Genomic DNA, 25,854 nt, shown 5'->3' on the forward strand with positions numbered 1-25,854 from the left:
GGCGCATGTTAAGCTCTTTTTGCGTGAAAATGTACTTGAGGCTCTTATGATCAGTGTAAATCTCTCACTTCTCCTCATACAAGTAGTGCATTTAAATCTTCAAGGAAAAAACTATTGTCGCGACCTCCAGATCATGGGTAGGATATCAAATTTAATATTCCTTCAATTGCCTTGACACGTACTCAATTACCTTGTCGTGCAGCATAAGCACGCACCCTAATCCCTTATGCAAAGCATAACTATAAATCACAAAATCTTCTTTTCCATCCGGCAATGCCAACAGGGGAGCCGTTGTTAAGTGGCATTTATGACACTTATTTATGCTCTAATAAGCTTTGAGTTGGTGTACTTGTACTCAAGTTATTTATGTTTTAATGTGTTTCAAGTGTTTTTACATTTCAGGCATTACTTTGAGAATCAGGTGAATTAGCATTGTTTTGATGCTAATATGGTGTTTAGGATGTGTTGGAATAAAAGCTTGAAAGATTGGCTCGAAGCAGCAAGGAACAAAGAAGGAAAAAATAAAGTTTTTTGGCAGAAGGTCGGTGCGGCCGTGCGCAAAAGCTTGAAAGATTAGCTCGAAGCTGCAAGGAATAAAGAAGGAAAAAATAAAGCTTTTTGGCAGAAGGTCAGCGCGCCCGCCCTGATATTACGCGCGGCCGCGCCAGGGAACAGAAAGTTAGCGCGCCGGCGCTGGTGAAGCGCGCGGTCGCGCTGGGTCGGGTGTTAAAAATCCTGATTCTTGTGCAATTCGAATTCTGGACTCCTGGGGTGCATTGACTTCTATATAAACATAACTTAGGTCATTTTTCAGGATATATTGATAATTCAGATTTGAAGACATCAAGGAGGGAGAAGACGACAAGAGATCTTTTGGCACAATTCAACAAAGGCGAAGACGATCTAGTTTATTCTTGTGAATCTTTGTTTTGAGTTGTAATTTGGAGGCTTGTTTCTTGTTTGTTTGAACCTATATTCTTGTGTGTACTTTGGTTTATTTATTCATATAAAGACTACGTTTGCTATATCATGTTTTCATTGGAACCTACGTTGGCGATGAGTTCGATTATGGGCTAATTGTTATTGTGGGGTTCTAGCGGATTTATTTATGGATATCTTTAGTTAATTTATTTGATGCCTTACTGTGTGGTGATTGTATGATATCCTAGTTGTGGTTGTGCTTATTCGTCTTGTGAGTGTCACAAACTTATAAGATAGTGTGTTAATTCTTAATGAAGCGAAAGTGAATTTAAGAATTTAGAACTTGCCATGCTAGCATAGGTTCATGTGTTGTTATGTATGGTTCGTAGGTAATTTTACCCCATCTTATTTGCCCTATGTAATCAAGATAGATAACTTGTGCTTAAACCGTTATGTTGTCAAGTTCTATAGACATATAGGGTCTCAATATAATTGGTGCCTATTTAGCACAAGTTCTTGTGGATGTCTGGTAGAATGGTACTCGTGCAACGAAAGTTGGCGTTTATCAGTTTCGTATTGTCTGATTAATGTCATCACCATTACATGCTAAGGTTGAGAATAATAAAGCTATTGAATGAAGTACTTAATGAAGTTAGAATCCTATGTCTGTCATATATATTAACTCAGTCTATTTTATTCTCATAGTATAATTATTAGTTAATTCATAGTTATAATCAACCTCACTTTGTTATCATCTTAGCATTGAATAATAACCATACATTGTTGCTTAGGTGCGTAATTTAGATAGTTAACCAATACAGTCTCTGTGGGATCGAATTTGATTTATATCTTATACTACTTGCAAACTCGTATACTTGTGTGTAATATTAGCGTGTGTTTAGCGACTAACAAGTTTTTGGCGCCGCTGCCGGGGACTGCAGTGTTAATTACTAGTTTATGTGCTTTCCATCAGTGGTTGTTAAAGTTCATTGACTCAGACATTGTTACTTATTTGTTTCCTTGTTTTATTTCAGGTGATCTAGCGAGGGTGTATACATACGCGTTCGCGTACCCGCAAGAGAACACTGGATAAAGCTGAGGAAGAACTTGTGGTAATTCGTAGGGAAGTTTTTGAGGAACAAAAGAAGGTAGAAGAAGAAGAGAAAGTTGAAGAGCCAATTGTAGTAGCTATGGGTGATCAAGCAGAGAATCTGAAGGCTTTAATGGACTATTATAAGCCTAAGATTAATGACATTCAGTCTAGCATCATTAGACCAGACATCGCGGCTAACACTTTTGAGATCAAGTCAAGCACGATCCAGATGATACAGAACTCAGTTCAGTTTGAGGGTTCCCCTACCGAAGACCCCAACATGCACATCGGGGATTTCATCGAGTTCTGCGACACTTTCAAGTTTAATGGTGTGACTGAAGATGCTATGAAGCTGTGACTCTTCCCATTCTATTTGAGGGACAAAGCTAAGTGCTTGTTACACTCTCTACCGACATGGTCTATCACAATTTGGGAAGATCTTGCTCAAAAGTTTCTCACTAAATTTTTTCCCATGGCGAAGACTGCAGCAATCAGGAATGCTCTTACCCAGTTCGCGCAACAAACTGGAGAATCTTTGTGTGAGGCTTGGGATCGATATAAGGAGATGCTAAGGAAGTGCCCACACCATGGCATGCCTGATTGAATGATTATCAACTATTTCTACAATGGATTGGGTCCTACTTCTAGGCCCATGCTTGATGCAGCATCAGGAGGAGCCTTTTGGGCTAAGAGCTATGATGAAGCTTATGAACTTATTGAACTCATGGCTGCTAATAAGTACCAGAATCCTACCTAGAGGTTGACTCAGGGAAAGTTACAGGAATTCTGGAGTTGGATGCAGCAACTACTATCGCTGCCCAACTTAAGGCGTTGACAATGAAGGTGGACATTTTGGCTAATTATGGAGTTAATCAAATCACAAGTGTATGTGAGCTTTGTGCTGGTGCCCATGAGACTGATCGGTGCATAATTTCTAATGAATCAACTCAGTTTGTGAGCAACTTCCAGTGATCGCAGTAACCTGTGCCAGCCACCTATCATCCAAACAACTGCAATCATCCTAATTTCAGTTGGAGCAATGCTCAGAATGCGGTTCAACGGCCTTATCAGCAGTATCCAGCTAAACAGTACAACCCCCCTGGTTTTTAGCAACCGCAGTACGTACCAAAATAATAACTCCAGCTGCAGCAAACTAATGAAAAATCTGAATTAGAGGAGTTGAAGCTTATGTGCAAGAGCCAAGCTATTTCTATCAAGACCTTGGAAAATCAAATTGGGCAAATTGTCAATGCCTTGCTAAATCGTCAGCCTGGTACACTACCTAGTGACACTGAAGTGCCAGGGAAGAAGGAAGCTAAAGAGCAGGTAAAGGCAATCACTTTGAGGTCTGGAAGGGGTTCTAATCCCGATCAAACTCAAGAGTTGACTGAAAAAGCCGGAGCTGAGAAAGAAGTAGAGCAGCAGGATGAAGAAGTGGAACCAAGGAAGACTACTGTTGAGCACACTGCCTAAGGGTAATACAGGGGAGAAACAGATCTATCCTCCACCGCCTTTTCATAAGAGGCTGTAGAAGAAAAAGCTGGACAAACAATTCGAGAAGTTTCTGGAGGTGTTCAAGAAACTTTATATCAACATACCTTTCGCTGAGGCTCTCGAGCAGATGCCTAATTATGCAAAGTTTATGAAAGGTATTCTCTCTCGGAAAGTGAAGCTAGATGATTTAGAGACTGTCTCTCTCACGGAGAAATGCAGTGCTGTATTGCAGCAGAAGTTGCCTTCGAAGCTTAAGGATCCAGGAAGCTTTACTATTCCATGTACTATTGGGAAAGTATCTTTTGACAGATGCTTATGTGACTTGGAAGCTAGCATCAATCTGATGCCTTTGTCAATCTTTAAGCAATTGGACTTACCTGATCCCAAACCAACTTACATGACCTTACAATTGGCCGACCGTTCTATTACATATCCGAGAGGTATTGTGGAGGATGTCTTGGTCAAGGTGGATAAACTCACCTTCCCTGCTGATTTCGTCATTCTTGATTTCGAGGAGGATAAGAAGATTCCCATAATCTTGGGAAGGCCTTTTGTAACACCCCCAGATCCGGGGTCGGGAATCCGGGTTATCACGGTCTTTCTTTCCACAATATCACTTCACTTAATTAATAATAAATAACCTCATGCTGTGACCCCATACTAACACACACCACAACCCGTTATAGTCTCAGAGATGAAATTGAAATAAATACAAGTCTTTGAATCCACCATTTAACAGTTATTACAACCCAAAATGATTACTTGATAAATTTACAGTTAATTGCCATTATCTGCCACAAGTTATAATTATACATAATTGATTCTCAAAAGTAGATGGTCTGATCTACAATAGATCTACCTCTGCAGCTATAGCAGCTACAACATCATCGGGAAGACGCGGGACGCTTCCCACGCGCCTGCGCTGGGTCTGCTGGAGTCTGGCCATCTCTCCTAACTGTTGTTGTGTGATGAAGAAATAAAGCAAGAGTGAGCCTTACAGCTCGCAAGATAATACATAGTGATAACAATAATATAAGTATCTAAATGGATACTTAATAGAATCTCTATCATGTGTAAGATAATTACTTACTAGATATAAGTAAAAACAAGGAATGAAGTTACCAATACTTCACCACACTTATATCATTTATAAAGCTACTTGAACTACCACCGTTCAAAGTATTATAAGTTTTAAGAAAAACATCCCATAGATGAGACCACAAGTTAAGACTTGAATAGATTCAATCTTTGAAATATTATTGAATGAAAAAGTTATGAGATACTTTATTTAGTCCCGATATATATATCCACATATATATCTCTTAAACATTTCCTGGAACCTCTGTTATGTAAAGTATGAACAGAGTTTGAAACATCCAATGAATTTTGGAAAGGAAAAGAATTTTGGCATAAACCAGATATCTTGCTGATCAGGCAAAGATACCAATAAGTAACCTTTTCTACTAGTAGATGGATGAATCCCCCACCGGTCATCACCCTGGCCTCATAAGGACCTTGTGCTGGACCGCCACCCGGCCTCTTACGCGTTGATGGACTGCCACCCAGCCACTTACACTTTGATAGACCGTACCCCGGCCTGTCGCTTATGCCGACTCAATTAGATGGGCTTACTTCCCGAACATTGGGCAAGTAATCAATTCATTTATCAAAACTGCAACCTCGTTGCGAATATAAAATACACCACAGAGCCGGATTCCCCAGGTTTTGAACGAGTATTTAAATCCCCTTAAAAAGGAAGATCTTAAATATAAAAATGAGTTTTGGGATCCGCTCTGACTTTAAAAATCATTTTGAAGACTCGAAAACACTTTATAGAGTGTTTGGAGTAAAGCTGATTTAATGAAGTAAATCAGTCCCCAGAATATTTAGAAAATGACTGAATATTATTATTTAAATAATATTCCCATAAAGAATAATTTTTATAAAAATAATTGAAGTAGAAGTATTAAAATTTATACTTGAAACGAGTATTAAATAATCAAAGATATACTTATATGAAAGTATTATCTTTATTTGAATAATCAAAAATAAGTTTGATTATTGACACCTTATTCTTTAATAAAATAAAGAATATACCTCAGCAAATAATCGGAGTCATAGATCCTCAAATGAATATTCAAATAATATTCATTAAATAATATAAACTGAGTCATAAGCCTTCAAATGAATATTCAAATAATATTCAATAAATAATATAAAAGAGTCATAAGCCCTCGAATGAATATTCTAATAATATTCAAATAAATAAATAAAAGGAGTCATACGCCTTCGAATAATATTCGAAATAATATTCAATAATAAAATAAAATTAAAGTTATCGAATAAATCTTATTCGATTAATAGTTTGGAAAACTATAACCATATATATATATATAAATATATATATATATATATCCATATCCATATATATACAAAATCTACTCGGGATCCTCGACTCCCGGTTTTAGAAAATATTTTCACCTTTGGGTCCCTATACTAAGGGTATATGCAAGTTACCGCTATCCTCTAGCATAGGTATTATCAACTGAACCAACAGATATATATATGGAAAGAATGCGAAACAGGCATGCATATATATATACCATAGCAGCATGCTTCAATATATTGCATCATTTGCTAAATAACCAATATGCATTTATCGCAAGATCATGCATATACAAATGTATACATCACAACAACAGTATAACGGATAGAATACTTGCCTGAGCGACTTGGGGTGATAAAAGGCTCGGGACGAGTCTGGTAACCTATAAACAACAAGTAAGTTGGAATTAAACCAAAATCACTTGTAAATCTTTACTTTAACTAACTTAGACTCTAACGCTTGTTTTGCGCTCACTGATTTGCTTAAGTCACTCGGGTACCCTCGGCTCCACCATTTTTAATAATTTAATCTTTACGAGTTTTAAAGCGATTCCTTCGCGAGTGTCTTACCAACTGCCTAACACACTTACCATAAATGTTTCATACATTAATTAACCCTTTTTGGTCTTTAACCTATGTTTCAAAGTAAGGCGAGGGAAAAAGTTTCGTTCGCGAAACGCCGTTACTTGAAACGGTCGTTTCTCCTAAACCGTGCATCGGAATCGAACGAACTACATATCAAAACGAAGCTCGTAACATGAGCTATCTAAACATGGCAGTGGTCATAAACTAGCAGGGGGTTCTCGGGTCCTAATTCTATGCACAAAAACAGTCCAAAGAAAATCGGACGTTACGACGGCTATGTTTACGCGATTTCCAAATTTTAAACCATTCAAAACCAACCACAAACCAACCTCAAATCCAACATACAACCAACACCCATCCTTATCACATCATAACAATCCCAACCAATTCAATTTAACCATTCATACTTATGCCTAAACTTAACTTTAATCATACTTAAGTTCTTTTAAATCAAAACCACAACAATTACCATTCCATTTCACTACCATTCCAAATCCCAAACTCTAAATCATAACAACAAGCTACAATATCATCCTACTAATCAAAATCATCTTATAATATATAGGAATCTAGGGTTTGGAGATGGTATACCTTCCTTGAAGTGGTGGGAGGAGCTAGGAAGCCTTAAGAAGCTTTGAGAAGTCTTAAGAATGCTTGGATCTTCAAGAAAAACAAGAAAAATTTCAAGTTAAAAACTTGAAAACACTATTCATTGTCTTCTTCTTTGATTAAATGAAGAAGATTGAGAAGGAATTAATGGCTTAAACTCATGATATAGTCCTAACTAAGCATGAAGATGATTAGGGAATTATCTTACCAATTTAGGAGGCTTGGATCTTGAGTTTTGAAATTCTTCTTGCCTTTTGAATAGTGAAAAGCCGAGAGCTTCAAGAACAAAGCCTTGGTTGCTTTTTGATTTTTGATGAAAGTGATTTTACTTGGCTTGGTTGCTTGGTTTTTGTATTTGATTTAGTCAATTACCTTTTTGCCCTTGAATTTATGTGGTTACAAATCCACCACACCTCCTTCCTTCCCATGTCATGCTTGTGTCATCCTCATGATGTCATCCTCCCTTCCTTGTCCTCTTTCTATTGGTTGGATGACATCATTCCCACTAATCCCTTTGATTAACTTCCTAATCGTTTGCCTAATGACCGCTGATCTGTTATACGGTTCGCTTACTTTCATTCTCGTTTATCGTTTGAAGGATCATACCCGGGATCTTATTACTTAGGTTCCCTTAACCTTTCTCAATACATTATATTCCTTTTTATGATCCTCTATTATAATCCTTTAATTTAAATCCTTTTTATCCTGTTGCCTTATACTCAATTCTCTCCGTATCTTGTGGATTTCCAGGAAAAACCAAAGTGTTCGGAATTGGATTCTGACGATCTTTACATACACTTATATACTTCATAGAGTACTAATAATATCCCAGAATATCCATAACAGAACCCCTACATAGTGTGGCGTGAAAAGTTTCTTCATTCAGCTAAAACACTATTCACAAGGGTTACAAAAAGTTGAAAATTTTTGGGGTTATTACACCTTTCTTGGCAACTGGCCGAACCTTGATTGATATGAAGAAGGGTGAGCTTACAATGCAAGTGTTGGATCAGGATGTAACTTTCAATGTGTTCAATGCTATGAAATTTCCTACTGATAATGAGGAGTACTTAAAAGTCGAGTTGGTCGATTCGGTTGTCATATCGGAACTTGATCAATTGCTAAGGTCTGATGCCTTAGAAAAAGCCTTGTTGGGAAATTCGGATAGCGAAGATGATGAAGGTGATGAGCAATTGCAATATTTGAATGCTTCTCTCTGGAAAAGGAAGATTGATATGCCTTTTAAATCTATTAGAATGGAGGAATTGAACAAAGCTCCTAAACGCCTCAAGCCTTCTATTGTGGAAGCTCCTACTCTTGAGCTTAAGCCTTTACCTGAACATTTGAGGTATGCTTTTTTAGGTGATGCATCTACTCTGCCTGTCATTATTGCATCTGACCTTTCAGGTAGCGATGAGGAAAAGCTTTTGAGAATTCTGAGAGAGTTCAAATCGGAAATTGGATAGACTATAGCAGATATCAAGGGAATCATCCCTTCTTACTGTATGCATAAAATTCTGCTAGAAGAAGGTAGCAAACCTATAGTCGAGCAACAAAAAAGACTTAATCCAATAATGAAGGAAGTACTGAAGAAGGAAATTCTAAAGTGACTAGATGCAGGGATCATCTACCCTCTCTCTGACAGTTCACGGGTAAGCCCGGTTCAATGTGTGCCAAAGAAAGGTGGTATCACTGTGATAGCAAATGAGAAGAATGAGCTTATCCCTACACGAACAGTCACGGGGTGGAGAGTTTGTATGGACTACAGGAAGATGAACAAGGCCACTAGGAAGGACCATTTTCTATTGCCCTTCATTGATCAGATGCTTGATAGGTTTGCTGGTCATGAATATTACTGTCTTCTGGACGGCGATTCGGGTTACAATCAGATTTGTATCGCTCCGGAAGATCAGGAGAAGACTACCTTCACTTGTCCATTTGGTACTTTCGCCTTCAGACGAGTTTCTTTTGGTCCGTGTGGTGCACCAGCCACATTTCAGAGATGTATGATGACCATCTTTTCTGACATGATTGGCCAGAATGTGGAAGTGTTCATGGACGACTTCTCGGTCTTTGGCGATTCTTTTAATGAATGCTTGTAAAATCTTGAACACGTCCTCAAGAGGTGCGTTGAGACCAATCTGGTTCTCAATTGGGAGAAATGTCACTTTATGGTGCGTCAAGGCATAATTCTTGGGCACAAAGTTTCTAGTAAGGGTCTTGAGGTGCATAAGGCCAAGGTAGGGGTCATTGAAAATCTTCCCCCACCTGTTTGGGTTAAGGGAATTAGCAGTTTTCTTGGTCACGCGGGTTTCTACAGGTGTTTCATCAAAGACTACTCGAAAATTTCAAAACCATTGTGCAGTTTATTAGAGAAAGATGTTCCTTTTAAATTTGATGACGAGTGCCTTGTAGCTTTTGAGACATTGAAGAAGAGTCTAATTACGGCACCGGTCATAACTGCACCTGATTAGAATGAGCCTTTTGAGATGATGTGCGATGCAAGTGATTATGCAGTTGGAGCAGATCTTGGCAGAGGAAGAACAACATGTTTCATGTGGTCTACTATGCTAGTAAGGCACTCAATGGTGCTCAACTGAATTACACTACTACGGAGAAAGAGCTTTTAGCTATTGTATATGGTTTTGATAAATTTTGATATTATCTACTTGGGATTAAGGTGACAGTTTTCACGGATCACGCCACCATTCGATATCATTTCTCGAAGAAGGACTCTAAGCCTAGATTGATTCGATGGGTTCTTTTGTTCCAAGAATTTGAACTAGAGATCAAGGACAAAAAAGGAACTGAAAATCAAGTTGTTGATCATCTCTCGAGTTTAGAGAATCCTAATTCTACTTCATTGGATAAGACATTGATAGATGAGTCTTTTCCCGACGAGCAGTTGTTTGGAGTGTAAGAAGAAGATTCATGGTTTGCAGACATTGTGCACTACCTTGTTAGTAACATCATGCCTCCGGACCTACTTATGCTCAAAGGAAGAAGTTTCTACATGAAGTGAAGTGGCATATGTGGGATGAGCCGTTTCTTTTTAGACAAGGAGCTGACCAAATCATCAGGACATGTATTCCTTACAGCGAAACGGGGGGGGGGATATGCGAGATTACCACTCAACGGCTTATGGAGGATACTATGGTGGAGAAAAGACAGTAGCTCGGGTTCTTCAATCAGGTTTCTTTTGGCCAATATTGTTTAAAGATGCTCATCAGTTCGTTTTGAAATATGATCGATGTCAACGAGTGGGTAATATGTCTAAGAAGGATGAGATGCCTCTTAATGTGCTTCTCGAGGTTGAGGTCTTCGATGTTTGGGGAATTGACTTCATGGGGCCATTTGTCTCATCTTACAATAATCAGTATATCCCGTTGGCGGTTGATTATGTGTCGAAATGAGTTGCCAACGAACGATGCGAAAGTGGTGCTTAATTTTCTTCACAAGCAGATATTCACAAGGTTTGGAACTCCAAGTGTCATAATCAGTGATGAGGGGTCGCATTTTTGCAACAGCAAGTTCGCTGCCATGATGAAAAGGTAGAATGTGAATCATCGCATTACTACGGCTTATTATCCTCAGATAAATGGTCAAGATGAGGTATTTAACATAGAGATCAAGCGCATTTTAGAGAAAGTAATGTGTCCATCAAGGAAGGATTGGTCTATGAAGCTTGACGAAGCTGTTTGGGTGTATAGAACAACATATAAAACTCCATTAGGAATGTCACCGTTTCAACTGGTTTATGGCAAGGGGTGTCATTTGCCCTTGGAGCTCGAGCATAAAGCATACTGGGCTTTAAAGAAATTGAATCTAGACTTGGATGCAGCTGAAAAGAAAAGGATGCTTCAATTGAACGAACAGGATGAATTTCGACTTCAAGCTTACGAGAATAACAAAATGTACAAGGAGAAAGTCAAGAGGTGGCACGATCGGGGTCTAGTGCTCAAGAAATTTGTGCCAGGATAACAAGTTCTTTTATTCAACTCTCATCTCCGTCTTTTTCCTGGAAAGTTGAAGTCAAGATGGTCAGGTCCTTTCATAATCAAAACTATGTTTCCACATGGAGCGGTGGAAATTTTTGAGAATGATCCGGGCCAAACATTCAAGGTAAATGGTCAACGGTTGAAGCATTATAATGGTGATATGGTAAACCGCGAGGTGGTTAGTGCCATTTTATTGTCCACTTGATCTCGAGATTCTACGTCGAGCAAGCGACGTAAAAGAAGCGCTTCTTGGGAGGCAACCCAAGTATGTTGTACATTAGTATGTAGAGGAAGCAAGAAGAAAGGAAAAAATCACAAAAAAATCAGAAAAAGACATGACACTCCAGACACAAAAAACAGAAAAATCAGACCGCGAAGTGTGTCAGTGTATCCACCTCCGGACACACCTGACACTCCACCCGTTGAGGGTGATGATTCTGATTCTGAGTATGTATGCCTGATTCCATACTATTACCTTCACCAAGGACAGTGAATATTTTATGTTTGGGGGTAGTATTTGAAGGAATATGTTTGTCTGAGTCTCATATAGTTTGCATGTTCATGATAGTTTAATTCATATAGTTGCATATATTTTTCCATGTAGTTTTTTTTATTTTTGGTAGTTTTTATGATAATTTGTTCATGTAGTTTCATGTATTTGCATTATATTATGATTCCCTTAGAAAATTTTTCCGATTAATTGGTGATATTGATGCTAGGTAGTTATATCGTATTTAGTGATGTTGAGTCTTATTGGATTGATTTGCATGCTGCAGACACTTGTATTTCACTAAGTCTTATAGGTTGCTAGAGTGCTAGATCATAGTCATGATTTGTTGGTTTGTCGAGGTTTAATCGCTTGTTTATATTTAAAATTTAGGGTATTCTCTTAATAATAAAAGACATGGATATTTAAAAATTGGAGGAAATTGGATTTTAATGCTAGTGTGTGGCTAGGTGTCAATTGGCTAGTAGCCGGCTCATATTTTTATGAGTAGTCTAGGGTTGAATGAGATGGAGCGAAACACACTCATTTAGAAATTATTGAGAAAGAAAAAAAAAGAAAAAAAAAGAAAGAAAAAAAAAAGAATAAGTGTTATGTATAATTGATCACGAGTGGGCTCTTTAGTACTTGAGTTATTAAGTTCTTAGGGGACTTTGTGCCTAGTGACCTAAGGCTTTTATAGTCTGGGATCCGCTAACCTAACAATCGCTACATGGGTGCTATTGTATAATTCTTTTGTGGACCTCACTCATTGCACGATCAAATAAGCATAAGTATTTTGTCTTGTTTGAATAAAGCATGAATCCATGATTAACTCCGATATAAGAATTGAAGTGTTATAAGTTATTTTGAGTCTAGCTTTTATTCTGTTTATAAAACTGTGATTATCTTGATGAGTAGTGAGTTATGGTTGTCGATCTAGTTACAATAGTATATCTGTAAGCATTTGCACACACGCACGTCTCTGGTGTGTAGATTGATTTGTGAGATTTGACGGATCTTTATGCGAATAATTGCATTTGCTGAAGTGTTGCTAGTTTATTGGTTTAAGTTATTCTTTGGGGATCGTTGCATTCATATTAGTTGCATTTATGCATTTTTATTTCTTGTTCTTTGAGTCTGTTTATGCTCGAGGACAAGCATCGATTCAAGTTTGGGGGTGTGTTAAGTGGTATTTATGACACTTATTTATGCTCTAATTAGCTTTGAGTTGCTGTATTTGTACTCGAGTTATTTGTGTTTTAACGTGTTTTCAAGTGTTTTTGCATTTCAGGCATTACTTTGAGAATCAGGTGAATTAGCATTGTTTTGATGCTAATATGATGTTTAGGATGTGTTGGAATAAAAGCTTGAAAGATTGGATCGAAGCTGCAAGGAATAAAGAAGGAAAAAATAAAGTTTTTTGGCAGAAGGTCGGCGCGTCCGCGCTGATGTTGCGCACGGCCGCGCCAGGGAACAGAAAGTCAGCGCGCCCGCGCTGGTGAAGCGTGCGGCCGCGCTGGGGCGGGAGTTAAAAATCAGGATTCTTGTGCAATTCAAATTCTGGACTCCTGGGGTGCATGGACTGCTATATAAACATAACTTAGATCGTTTTTCAGGATATATTGATAATTCAGAGTTTGAAGACATCAAGGAGGGAGAAGACGGCAAGAGATCTTTTGGCACAATTCAACAAAGGCGAAAACGATCTAGTTTATTCTTGTGAATCTTTGTTTTGAGTTGTAATTTGGATGCTTGTTTCTTGTTTGTTTGAACCTATATTCTTATGTGTACTTTGGTTTATTTATTCGTATAAAGAGTACGTTTGCTATATCATGTTTTCATTGGAACCTACGTTGGCGATGAGTTCGATTATGGGCTAATCGTTATCGTGGGGTTCTAGCGGATTTATTTATGGATTTCTTTAGTTAATTTATTTGATACCTTAGTGTGTGGTGATTATATGATATCCTAGTTATGGTTGTGCTTATTCGTCTTGTGAGCGTTGCGAACTTATAAGATAGTGTGTTAATTCTTAATGAAGTGAAAATGAATTTAAGGATTAGAACTTGCCATGCTAGCATAGGTTCATGTATTGTTATGCATGATTCATAGGTAATTTTACCCATCTTACTTGCCCTATGTAATCAAGATAGATAACTTGTGTTTAAACCATTATGTTATCAAATTCTATAGACATATAGGGTCTCAATATAATTGGTGCCTATTTAGCTTCTATCTCTTTTGTGGATGTCTGGTAAAATGGTACTCATGCAACGAAAGTTGGCGTTTATCAGTTTCGTGTTGTCTGATTAGTGTTATCACCATTACATGCTAAGGTTGAGAATAATAAAGCTATTGAATGAAGTACTTAATGAAGTTAGAATCCCATGTCTGTCATATATATTAACTCAGTCTATTTTATTCTCGTAGTATAATAATTAATTAATTCATAGTTATAATCAACCTCACTTTTTATCGTCTTAGCAATGAATAATAACCATACAGTCTCTATGGGATCGAATTTGATTTATATCTTATACTACTTGCGAACTCGTATACTTGCGTGTAATATTAGAGCGTGTTTAGCGACTAACAGCCGTCACCAATCTTTTCTTCAGCTCCTGGAAGCTTTTCTCAAATTTTTCTATCCATTCGAACTTCTCAGTCTTAAAGTAAGTCATGTTAATGGGGTTACGATCTTTACAAAATCCTGAACAAATCTATGATAGTCCCCTGCCAATCCTATGAAACTTCTTACTTCCGTGGGTGTGGTTGGCCTTTCCCAATTTGACGCTACCTCTATCTTGGAGGGGTCGACCAATACTCATTCCTTATTGATCACATGTCCTTAAAACTATATTTCATTCCATCAGGATTCGCACTTCGAGAATTTGGCATACAACTGTTCTTTTCTGAGTATTCATAGAGCTATCCTCAAATGCTCTGCATGTTCTGTCTCGGTCTTTGAGTAGATTAACGTATCATTAATAAAACCTATCACGAATTTGTCCAACTACTTCTTGAACACTTTATTCATCAAATCCATGAAAGTTGTTGGGGTATTAGTTAATCCAAAGGACATCGCTAAGAACTTATAGTGTCCATATCTAGTACGAAACGCGGTCTTTCGAATATCTTCGGGTTTAATCTTCAAGTAATGGTATCCAGTCCTTATGTCAACCTTAGAAAAGTAGACAACATCCTTTAGCTGGTCGAACAAATCATCTATTCTGGGTAATGGGTTTCTATTCTTTATGGTTAGCTTGTTCAACTCTCGGTAGTCGATGCATAGTCTCATACTCCCATCTTTTTTTTAACGAACAACACTGGTGCCCCCAAGGAGACGCACTGGGTCGTATCATACCCTTATCCAAGAGTTCTTATTACTTGGTAGCAAATTTCTTCATTTCTAACGGGGCTAGCCGGTACGATGCCTTCAAAAATGGCTTTGTCATTGGGTCTAACTCAATAGCAAACTCAATCTCTCTATCGGGTGGTAACCCTGGAAGATCTTGTGGAAATACATCTTCGAACTCATTGACTATCGGGATAACTGTAAGTTGGGCACCTCTCTCTGGTTGTCCACCATATAGGCTAAGTAAGACTCGCTTCCTTTTCATAATAAGTGTTAGGAACTGTCTATGTCAGAAATCAGGATTTATCAAGGCGTCAGGATCTGACAGAGGAATCAGGATATGATTAATTATCAGGATATGATTATCCGTTGGAAGCTTCATTATCATCCGTTGACAATTTATTCAGTCATCCGTTGATATCTACATATGAATATCCGTCGAAGCTACAACATATATCCGTTGATCAGGTTATCCGTTCAGAATGACTTTGATGACAAGTCAGAATGCGATATAAATCAGAAGGTGCTGATTTATAGGATAGTACTTGATTTAGATATATATAGAAAGTGGTAGAATTATACTGTAACATATCTTGTAATTGATAGTGATTGATTGTAGTTGTGTAGTATATAAACACAGAATAGGTTAACACTTTATGTGTGGTGCTTAACTCGAGTATTCGCATAACCTAGCAGCTCATAAGAATATTGTTCTTGAGAGAGTTTTGTAACCGTTCATTAAAGATCAATATAAAGTGTTATTTGATTCATATGTTCTTACTTTACTTTCATAATATATTTATTTTTTAGTAATTATATCCAACCCCTTAAACAATTACTTCACTGGGCAACAATAACCTTTTGGTCTGGGCCATGGTCAAAAACTTTCGTGTCTGTCTGTTTCCACTGAACATGACTTCCTTCTTTCCTTGGGTATTTAACTTAACATTTTTCCTTCTACAGTCTATCTGAGGATCATTTCTAGACAACCAATCCATTCCCAAAATTATATCAAATTCCCCTAATTTAAAAGGAATCAGATCAACACTAAAAGATTGTTCCCCTATGCCTAATTCGCAAGTAGGGTGAATCTGGTTAACAGGGATGACCTCATGGTTGGTTATTTATACTTTTAAAGACTCTTTCAAGCGTTTAGCTTTAAATTCTAATTTACGGGCGAAGTCCCTCGATATAAAAAATTTAGTTGCTCCAAAATCAAATAAAATATTTGCATTGACTTAATTAAGAAAAAGGGTACCTGCTATGACATCTGAGTCTTTCCTAGCATCCTGAACTGTCATGTTAAAGGTCCTACAAGTTGGTGGCTTGTTGGAGGCAGCCTTGCTCTCCCCTGAAGCCGCTGGTTTGTTCATTGGGCAATCCTTCCTCATGTGACCCTGACACCCACACTGAAAACAAGTGATAGTATTGCTGACAACGGGGGTCGACGAAGTTCAATTGGTAGAATAATGACCCACCCGACCACACTTAAAACAAGTTGTTTCTCTTACTCTACATACCCCGAAATGCATCCTTCGACAAGTAATACATGCCGGTAATGGGGGTCGAGATCGGTTGGAATATGACATTCCTGATCTCTGGCCGCTCTAGCTTACATTTGCACTTATAGGTCGTCTAAATCCAGTATTTATTCCTGGTAGGGATACTGCTCCTCGGTTAACCTTGCCTGGGAAGTTTCCTCCTGCAAAACCTCAACCCAAACTCATGCTCTTTTTTTCACCCCTCCATTCTCTCCTTCCTACTCCATCTGCTCGCTTCCTGCTTCCGCAATTGTTGCCTTCTTCACCAAGGTGGAAAGAAAGTTCATAGTTTCATCAATGATAAAAATTGGAAAGAATGTCTAGGTTATAATAAATTTAATGATAGGAATATCTATAAGGCTATTAATAACACAACTCATGTTAAGTTTGTTAGAACTGATAAATCGAGTGAAGTCTATTTATGAAGTTTGTTCTACCTCTAAGAATTTTGATGAGAAGAAAGCTGAACCTAGAGTCTTTGATAAAAGGAAAGAAGAGCCTAAAATACAAGAAAATAAAAGAAAAAATATAGGACTTCTTTCTAAAAGTCAGTTAGACAAGAAAATTTGTGAGTTAACTGCTAGGACTCCCAAATCTAGGATCAAGAGAGGTAGAAATGGAAAGCAAGGGATAAATAAGGCAAGCATCTATAAGTACATTCTTGATGCTCCTAGGAAAGCTTGTTTTAACTAAGGTAATACTAATCATATTCCTATTGATTGTAGGAAGCCTAAAAAGAAAGTCACTAAAATTCTCGAGTCTGATATTAGTGGTAGATCAGTACTTTATAAACCACATATCCCTTGTTCTTATTGTGGTAGAAATTGGCATTCTACTTACACTTGTAAAGATTATCAAAGTCTGTATTATTAGGAATATGTCATAGGCTTGATGATAAGCTCACCAAAACAGCTTAGTAGATTTAATTTAGGGTTTTTGTAGCTTTCAACAGATGATTTACTTCAACATCCGTTGAGAGAGTAGCTTATGTATTAATAAGTTTTGTAATACATTCCTGCATTCTACAATACCTTAGAGATCTAGAAGTTGTAGGATATTCAAAGTCTTGTTGACTACTAGATTGATATGCAAAATAAGTTGGCCAATTGTATATATTAGATGCCTTGTAATTTTGCATAAGTGAAATGGAGTTAACTGCTATGGAAGACTTTCTGTAATATCCGGGAAAATTATGTGAATATTATATGCTAAATAAATACATATTATGTGTTTTATAAATTTAAAGTAATTGTTGTTATGATATGAGATGTTATAACTGTTATGTGTGTTTCTGTGCGGGCCAGAAACTTTTTCGATTGATTAAAATATGTTTAAATTGCAATTATATGAACCTATCTGCGATCGGGACGCGTATTTATTAGCGTCTTTATTAAGATATCCATTTTATTTCAAGTTATACACGTTTGAATGCATTTTACGTGTTTCCGGGATTTTTTGGTAATTTAGGGATCGTTTTCGTTTTTCAAAAATCAACGGACCGGGACCCCACCGGGATGACAAACCCCACAAAATCGATGTTTTTATTTTTATAAAATTATTCGTATTTCAGATACCCTTTATTTTTGTATTTTCGAATTATTCGCAATTTTTGGGAAATTTTGGCATCAATTTTGTATTTTATCGTTTTTTAAAATTATTCCCCGTAATTATTATTTTGGGGCCTTATTATTATAATTAAAGGATAAAAACACCCTTAAATAATTTTGGGGATATAATTTGTTATAAGTATAAATAGCAGAATTGTTTTATTTTATTTTATTTTCAGAAATTACTAAAAAAGTAAAACAAAAATTTAGAAAATAGGAAAAAGGGGGCTAGGGTTTGTTCATCAGGATTTTGGTCGATTGATCCCTTGTTTCTGATCCGTTTGTGACGATTTTGATACGGAATCAAAGCTGGTAAGGAGGCCGTTCTTTTGATACCAATTTCGTCGATTGGGATCGATTGTTTATGAATATCGCTGATCGTCGTTTTTGTTATTTTAATTCAAATTGATTGATGATTTTGGCACTGTTTTGATTGTTTTTTATGTGAGGAATAGCTTTATCATGATTCCCACAGTCAATTTAAGGGTTCATTTGTATCGTTTGATTGTCCGAATGCTTAAGTCGAATTCTTGTGTTTTGTAATATTTTAATTTCGATTTCTTGGACTAATTGTTGATTGGTGGATGTTATTGATGTGTGATTTAGATTATACGTTCTACAAGCTTTAAATACATATGTTGATTGTTGATTTGAATTAGAAATGAAGGAAATCAAATTTTGGATCGGAGTTCTTGGAGGTCGCCGGATTTTATGGGTTCATCGCCGGAATCCGGATTTATTCTGTTGATTCACTGCCGTGGTGGTAATGTTATTACTGGGAAATTGATTTGGAACAGAAGGCGGACAAAAACCGAGTTGATGGGTGTGTTCTGGAGTTGATCGGAGAACCACCGGCGCCGGGAAGGCTGCCGGATTCTGGGATTATTCCCCAGTTTTCGGTAGGGTTCTTACCCAACCCGGTTGTTCTTGTTGACCCGTTTTATTTGCTTACCCAACCCGGTTTCGATTCTGTTTTCCCTAATTAAAAACCTGAAAATCTGTTTGTGGCCTTTTTCTTTTATAACTAAATCAAAATTCATTTTTCTGTTTTTAAAAATTATTTATTTTAATTTCAAAAATCATTTACTTATTATTTATAATTCTAAAAATTATTTTCTTAATTATTTTTAAATTCCTAAAATTATTTTCTTTAATTATTTTCAATAATACAATTTGATTTAATTATTTATAATTCATTTTAGTTAATTGTTTATGAATTTAATTAATTGATTACAAATTAATTAATTTATTTTATTTATAAATAGTTAAATAAATATAAATTATCTATAATTAATTCAAATAATTCCTAAAAATTATTTTTTAGGTTTTAAAAATTATATTTTGGTATTTAAAAATCAATTAATATTATTATTAATTGATTTAAATCTATTTATTTCTTATTTTATTCATAATAATTAACTGTTCGTCCGTTTAATACGAAACGAACTCGTATAGACTCAGAAAAATATTGCGGTTCCAATAAAAATACTTTTGAGACCTAATTTCTTTTGTATTGCAATGTCATTTGATTTGTGTATCAGTTTCAGTCGGTATTTGATCGGTAAATGCTAATATTGATCTGATTTTCATTTTAAACGCCCTAGGACCTATCTTTTAATGATCTGACTAATGTGTTACCTGAAATACGTAATTACGTGTTATACGAATACCATGATTACGTGCTATATGATATGCATGCTATCTGTTTATAGTTTAAAATGCTATGCTTAGTTATAAACGGTCGGGTAGATGTCAAGACGTATAGTTACATCGATTGAGTTTGATTTTGTCAATTAAGATAGTCCTTTTGTTTATAGAATCGAGTAGCAAGGAGCGCAGTCAAGTTAGACGGAGATAGTAGCCAGCAGTTATAAGCAGAGTTATTGTAAGAAGTTATCGAGCATACTAGACAAGTACCCTAACTTCACTTATCGTTGAAGTGACGTTTATTTCGCATCATATTATGCAATTATTTATGTCATCACATATCATTCAAGTGGTATTGACTCTGAATCTATCCTTTCAATTTCTCTACTATTCTAAGTTCAGAATAATTAAATATTTTATATTTCGCTACAACTTACTCTATACAGTGAAGCTTTGAATTGAGATTAGCGAAAAACTAATTGTTCTGGTTATTATGCCATTGGTTTTTGAGAAAACTCCGGACCATGAGAAATGGGGAGTTATGGGGTTAAGGATGTCATTTGATTCGACTCTTTTGACGGAAAATTGTTTTTATGGGTTGGATGGTTGCGTAAGAGGCCGTGGCGGCGGTCCAGTGTGAGCTATGTGTTATATGGGATATAACACCTTGCTAGGTCGATATGTGCCTTGGGTACCTTTTGTTTACTTGGATATGCTTCGGCATACCGGTGTTGCTCCGCGGCTGATCACCGGCGGCAACACACCGTCGTTCGAGGATTCCTATCCCAAAACAAAATATATTGCAGTTGTTGTTTACTTATCAAATATATGTCAGTTTTTGATACTGTTCAGGTATTGTGATTTGGTTTTGTTCATCAGATATATTATTGTTGTTGTCTAAAATCATAAGCTATTTACTGCTTGCTGAGCATTTCTTTCGCTCATACTTGTTTCATATCTTTATTCTTCCAGCTAGACCAGGGCAAGCTTGAGTTCCAGGTCGGACTAGAAGTTGTGTGCTTGTAGATAGTTGGTGTGTTTCCAGGTAGACAGTTTGGGACGCTTAATTAGTCTAGAGGTTTGTAATAAAATTTGAATAAGTTGTAAAACTAATTAGACTTATGGTTTGTAATAACAGTTGGTTTGTATTAGTGCCTGTTTCATACTATAACCTGTGATCGATCCAGTGCAGGTAAAGGGGTTATATTTATTATATTGTTCTGCTGTGATTATTTTATTATACTTTAGTGGCAAGTGACCCCCAAATCTAGACCCTGGGTTTGGAGGGCATCACACTTTCAACGGATGATTCTACAAGGTTTCAACGGATGATCCAAGTCACATTCAACAGATGATCTAATGAAATTTCAACGGATGATCCAACACACGTTCAACGGATGATCCAATGAAGTTTCAACGGATGTTCTAACTCAAATTGCAGTTGATAGAGACTTGACAGTCACATGGGTTGATTGTATGCAAATGGAATGTGGCAGCATAAATACAGATTTTAGAGAACAAAGAAGCATTTCCATTTCCATGCTTACTTGAAGAAAATCAAAGATAGTGGATGGAGAAATGAAGAAGCATGTGATTAGATAAAGACATATTTTGTTTTATTAGTTTGTCTTATTCAATTGTATCTTGGTAATATATAAACCAAGAGTAGCTAGTAGTAAATTAAGCACTTGAACAAGAGAAACAGAAAAAAGCTGTATCTGAAAAGAATTTCTCTGTTCCTTGTAATTCTACTTGTAAGCAGCTGTGTGCAAACCTTGCATAACAGAGTTCTCGATCTTATATATATCTCTGGTGGAAAAGTTCAATCCATCAGAAATTTTTTAAATACTTGTGTTTAATTACTTTGTGTTTGAATACCTCAATATTTTCATTCCGCACTTTTTCTTAATCAAACACTGTTATATATTTGAGATAGAATACTTCTTGAAATCGAAAAAGAACCAGAATTACATTCAACCCCCCTCCCTTCTATAATTCTTTGTTAGATTTTTTTGGAATAACATGTATCACAACAATTATGATCCTTTACCAAAATTCAATAAAATTGATGTTTTAAATAGAGCTGCTAAACTAAATTCAAGGATTATAAGAGAGGATCATAAAAAGGAATACAAAATATTGACAAAGGTTTAGGGGAACCCAAGTAATAAGATCCCGGATATGATCCCTCAAACGACGAACGAGAATGAAAGTTAAGCGAACCGTAAAACAAATAAGCGACCAAGAGACAGGCTTGTACAAGAAGCCAAGGATTGTGACATCATCAAACCACAAGGAAGAGACATGTGGCAAATGGATGACTTAGGCATGGTGACATAAGCATGACAAATGGAAGGATTGGTTGGTTGATTTTAAGCCATTCATTATTTACCATGGTAAAAGGATAATTAACAAAACAAAACAAAGCAACCAAGCCAAAATAAATCAAAAATACAAAATACAAGTTGACTTTCATTTCCTTCAAAAAGCTCTCGGCCAAAACCAGAGAAGCAACTTCAAACTACCATATCTCCTTCAATACTCATTAAAATAATATGTTCTATAGCTCTTTGGAAAGGTATTGAGATGTTCTACAACTCTTTTTCACAAGTCTCATCCAAATAAGCATGGTAAGATCCTCGTTTTGACAGTTCTTTCAATCTGACTTTTAGAAAATTCAAAACCTAACTTTGTGTTCTTGATTTCTTTGGAAAGATCAAGCTTGTAGGAGGCCCCCTAAGACTTCCTAGCTACACTAATCACTCCAAGGAAGGTATAACACCTCCAAACCCTAACTTTACTTTGAGTATTATGATGGTTTTGATGGTTATAGTAAATGAGAAGCATGATGCTTGTGTGTTTAGAGTTTGGATTGGATTTGTAGTGATTTTGATGTTGAAATCTTGTTTATAGTTAATGAAACTTAAGTATAGCTAGTAGTTCATGTGTGGGGTTGTATAAATTGGAAAATCTTGAGGTTTGGGGACTGATGTAGTAAGGTTTGGATGAGGGTTGGTTGTATTGTTGGTTGTGAGTTGAATGGTGGTTGTTTGGAGTGGTTTAAAAATTGGAAATCGCGTAAACATAAATGTCATAATGCCCGATTTTCCTTAACTGTTCTGTTCTTAACTTTAGGACAGGTGAACTCACTTAAAGATTCTAACCTTTGCCATGTTTAGATAGTTTATGTTACGAGCTTCATTTTGATATGTGATTTGCTTGAATCCGATGTACGGTTTAGGAGAAACGACCGTCTTAAGTAACGGCATTTCGCGAACGAACCATTACCCCTCGCCTTACTTTGAAACCTTGGTTAAGGCCCTTAAATAACTAATTGGAGTGTGAAACAATTATGTAAAGTGGACTAGGCAGTTGGTAGGGTATTCGCAAAAGCGTCGCCTTAAAATTCGTAACGGTTAATTTATTAAAAATGGTGGAGCCGAGGGGTACTCGAATGACTTATGTGATTTGTTAAGCTTAGAAATGACCATAAGCAAACGTTAGGGTTCAATTGGTTAAAGTCTAGTTTCTTAAGCGACCGTGATTTAATTCCGGCTTATGTTGTTGTTCATAGGTTACCAGACCCACTTTAAGCTTAAGTCTACCCCGGAGCACTCATGCAAGTTTTCTACCCGTTTTACTGTTGTCGTGATGTATATATGTATATGCATTATCTTGTGATAGATGCATGATTGTTATTAGCAAATCTTGCGATATATTGGAGCATGTTGATATGGTTTATATGCATGCCTGTTTCATAATATTGATATCTAATTGTTGATTCAAATGCTTATAAGTTGCATAATACCTATGCTAGAGATAAGCAGTAATTGCGTATACCCTTAGTATAGGGGACCCAAAGGCGAACATTTTCTAAACCGGGAGTCGATGTTCTCGAGTATAATATATATATATATTGATATAGTTTTCAAAACTATTAATCGAATAAGGTTTATTCGATAACTTTATTTTATATAATGAATATTATTTTGAATATTCATTCGAGGACTTATGACTCCGCTTACTTTATTTAATGAATATTATTTTGAATATTCATTCGAGGACTTATGACTCCGCTTACTTTATTTAATGAATATTATTTTGAATATTCATTCGAGGGCTTATGACTCCGCTCCTTTTATTAAATATTATTCTTTATTTTATTAAAGAATAATGTTTCGATTATCAAACTTATTTTCGATTATTCAAATAAAGATCATACTTTCATATAAGTATATCTTTGGTTATTTATTATTCATTTCAAGTATGTGTCTTAAAACTTCTACTTCAATTATTTTTATAAAGATTATCCTTTATGGGAATATTATTTAATAATAATATTCAGATATTTTCTAATATATCGGGACTGGTTTATTTCATTAAATCAGCATTACTCCAAACATTCTTAAAAATACTTTCGAGTCTTCAAAATGATTTTAAAAGTTAGAGCGGATCCCAAAACTCATTTTTATATTTAAGATCTTCCTTTCAAAGGGGATTTAAATACTCGCTCAAAACCTGAGGGATCCGGCTCTGTGGTGTATGTTATATTCACAACGAGGTTGCTGTTTTGATAAATGAATTGATTACTTACCCAACGTTCGGGAAGTAAGTCCATCTATTTGAGTCGGCATAAGCAACATGGGTTCTGTGGGCGTCCATGAAAGTGTAAGTGGCTCAGTGGGAGTCCATGAAAGTGAAAGTGTAAGTTTGAGTTCATCAGGAATTCAACTTATATTTGGTTAATGATTATCTTATGCATGACAAAGATTTTCACAAAAACGTTGAGACAAGGTTAGATATATGAGATCCCCTTGCAACGATATTTTTATACAGTTATAAACTGGAACTCTATGTTTATTATGCATGGAAGAGGACTTCCAAGATTTTGAAAAGTATATGTACATATATACTGAATATTTTGCGACTTGGTCGCGTTAAGATATCGAACTTGGTTCATTTCTTCTTGACCAAGACTTTCATGAGTACTATGAGAATGCTCATATATTGTTAATTATTATACATATTATTTCGGTGGGCTTGTTGCTCACCCTTGCTTTCTTCTTTCATCACACAACAACAGATAGACATAATGAACATGATCAACCTCCCAATTCGTGAGCGGCTAGGAAACGTTCCGCAGTTTCCTGTAGGCATTGATGCCGTTGTAGCTGAGGTAGGAACTACCAGTAGGCTAGGCTTTCAACTTTTGTTGTACCGGACTTATGTATCTATATGAATTGTAATAATGACAAAGAAATGTAAATTTATTCAGAAACCCTCTTGAGGTGTAATGGCTTATAATGTGGAATAAAATGACTTGTGTTATTTTTGGTATTCATCTCTGAGACTATAATTTGTGGCGTGTGTGTGTATATTGTGGGGTCACAGTACGGAGTAGTTGATTGTTTATTAAGATTGGGTGTTATTAAGGGAAATGGAACTCGTGACAACCCGGATCCCTGACCCCGGATTTGGGGGTGTTACAGAAATGATATCAGAGCTAAGTGTTATAAACCTTAGAGATGATATGACGTTAAAATAATAAGTTCACTAAGATAATAAGAACTCTTGCCAAGTTCATAGTCGGACTACCTAACGTAGTACTGACAGTTAAAACCCTTGTGGGAACCCTTATAAATATCGTGATAGAAGCGTAGTTCATTATCGTATATGGTAGCGGGACTCTGAACCCTGAGGTTGAGGAGCAACAACGCGATGATGTTTTATTAATTATTGGAGATCAGATTGTGGATTCGATAGAGCGTCCTAACATGAGACCGGATGATGTTCATATCGAGGATGTAGCGGTTAAGGATGTTGTCCTAGAAGGGATTATTGCTGAGAAGGATCCCGTGGAGGATCCTGACAAGAATGAATAAAGGACCACTGAGGAATTGATAACCATGGTTAGGGCGACTACCAGAGGTAGGATTGGATGGTCACTACCGGAGGTTCGTTCAAGGTTGTAAAGATAGTAGCCCCTTTAACGCGGCTTACTCGTAAGACTAAGAAGTTCGAATGGACAGAAAAATACGAGATCAGCTTTTAAGAACTGAACCAAAGATTGGTGACGGCCCCTATGATGGCGTTGTCGGAAGGAAAAGGAGATTTTGTGATGTGTAGTGACGC

General features: G+C 36.5%; 1 non-coding gene across 1 annotated transcript; it reads right to left on the minus strand.

Moving 5' to 3' along the window:
• Positions 1-2,501: 2,501 nt before the first annotated feature.
• LOC141676127 (small nucleolar RNA R71) lies at positions 2,502-2,608 on the minus strand. Its single transcript, XR_012556734.1, has one exon. It is a non-coding gene; the product is annotated as a small nucleolar RNA R71 (small nucleolar RNA).
• Positions 2,609-25,854: the final 23,246 nt, after the last annotated feature.

Source organism: Apium graveolens, chromosome 7, assembly GCF_009905375.1.
Source record: "Apium graveolens cultivar Ventura chromosome 7, ASM990537v1, whole genome shotgun sequence".
NCBI lineage: Eukaryota > Viridiplantae > Streptophyta > Magnoliopsida > Apiales > Apiaceae > Apium > Apium graveolens.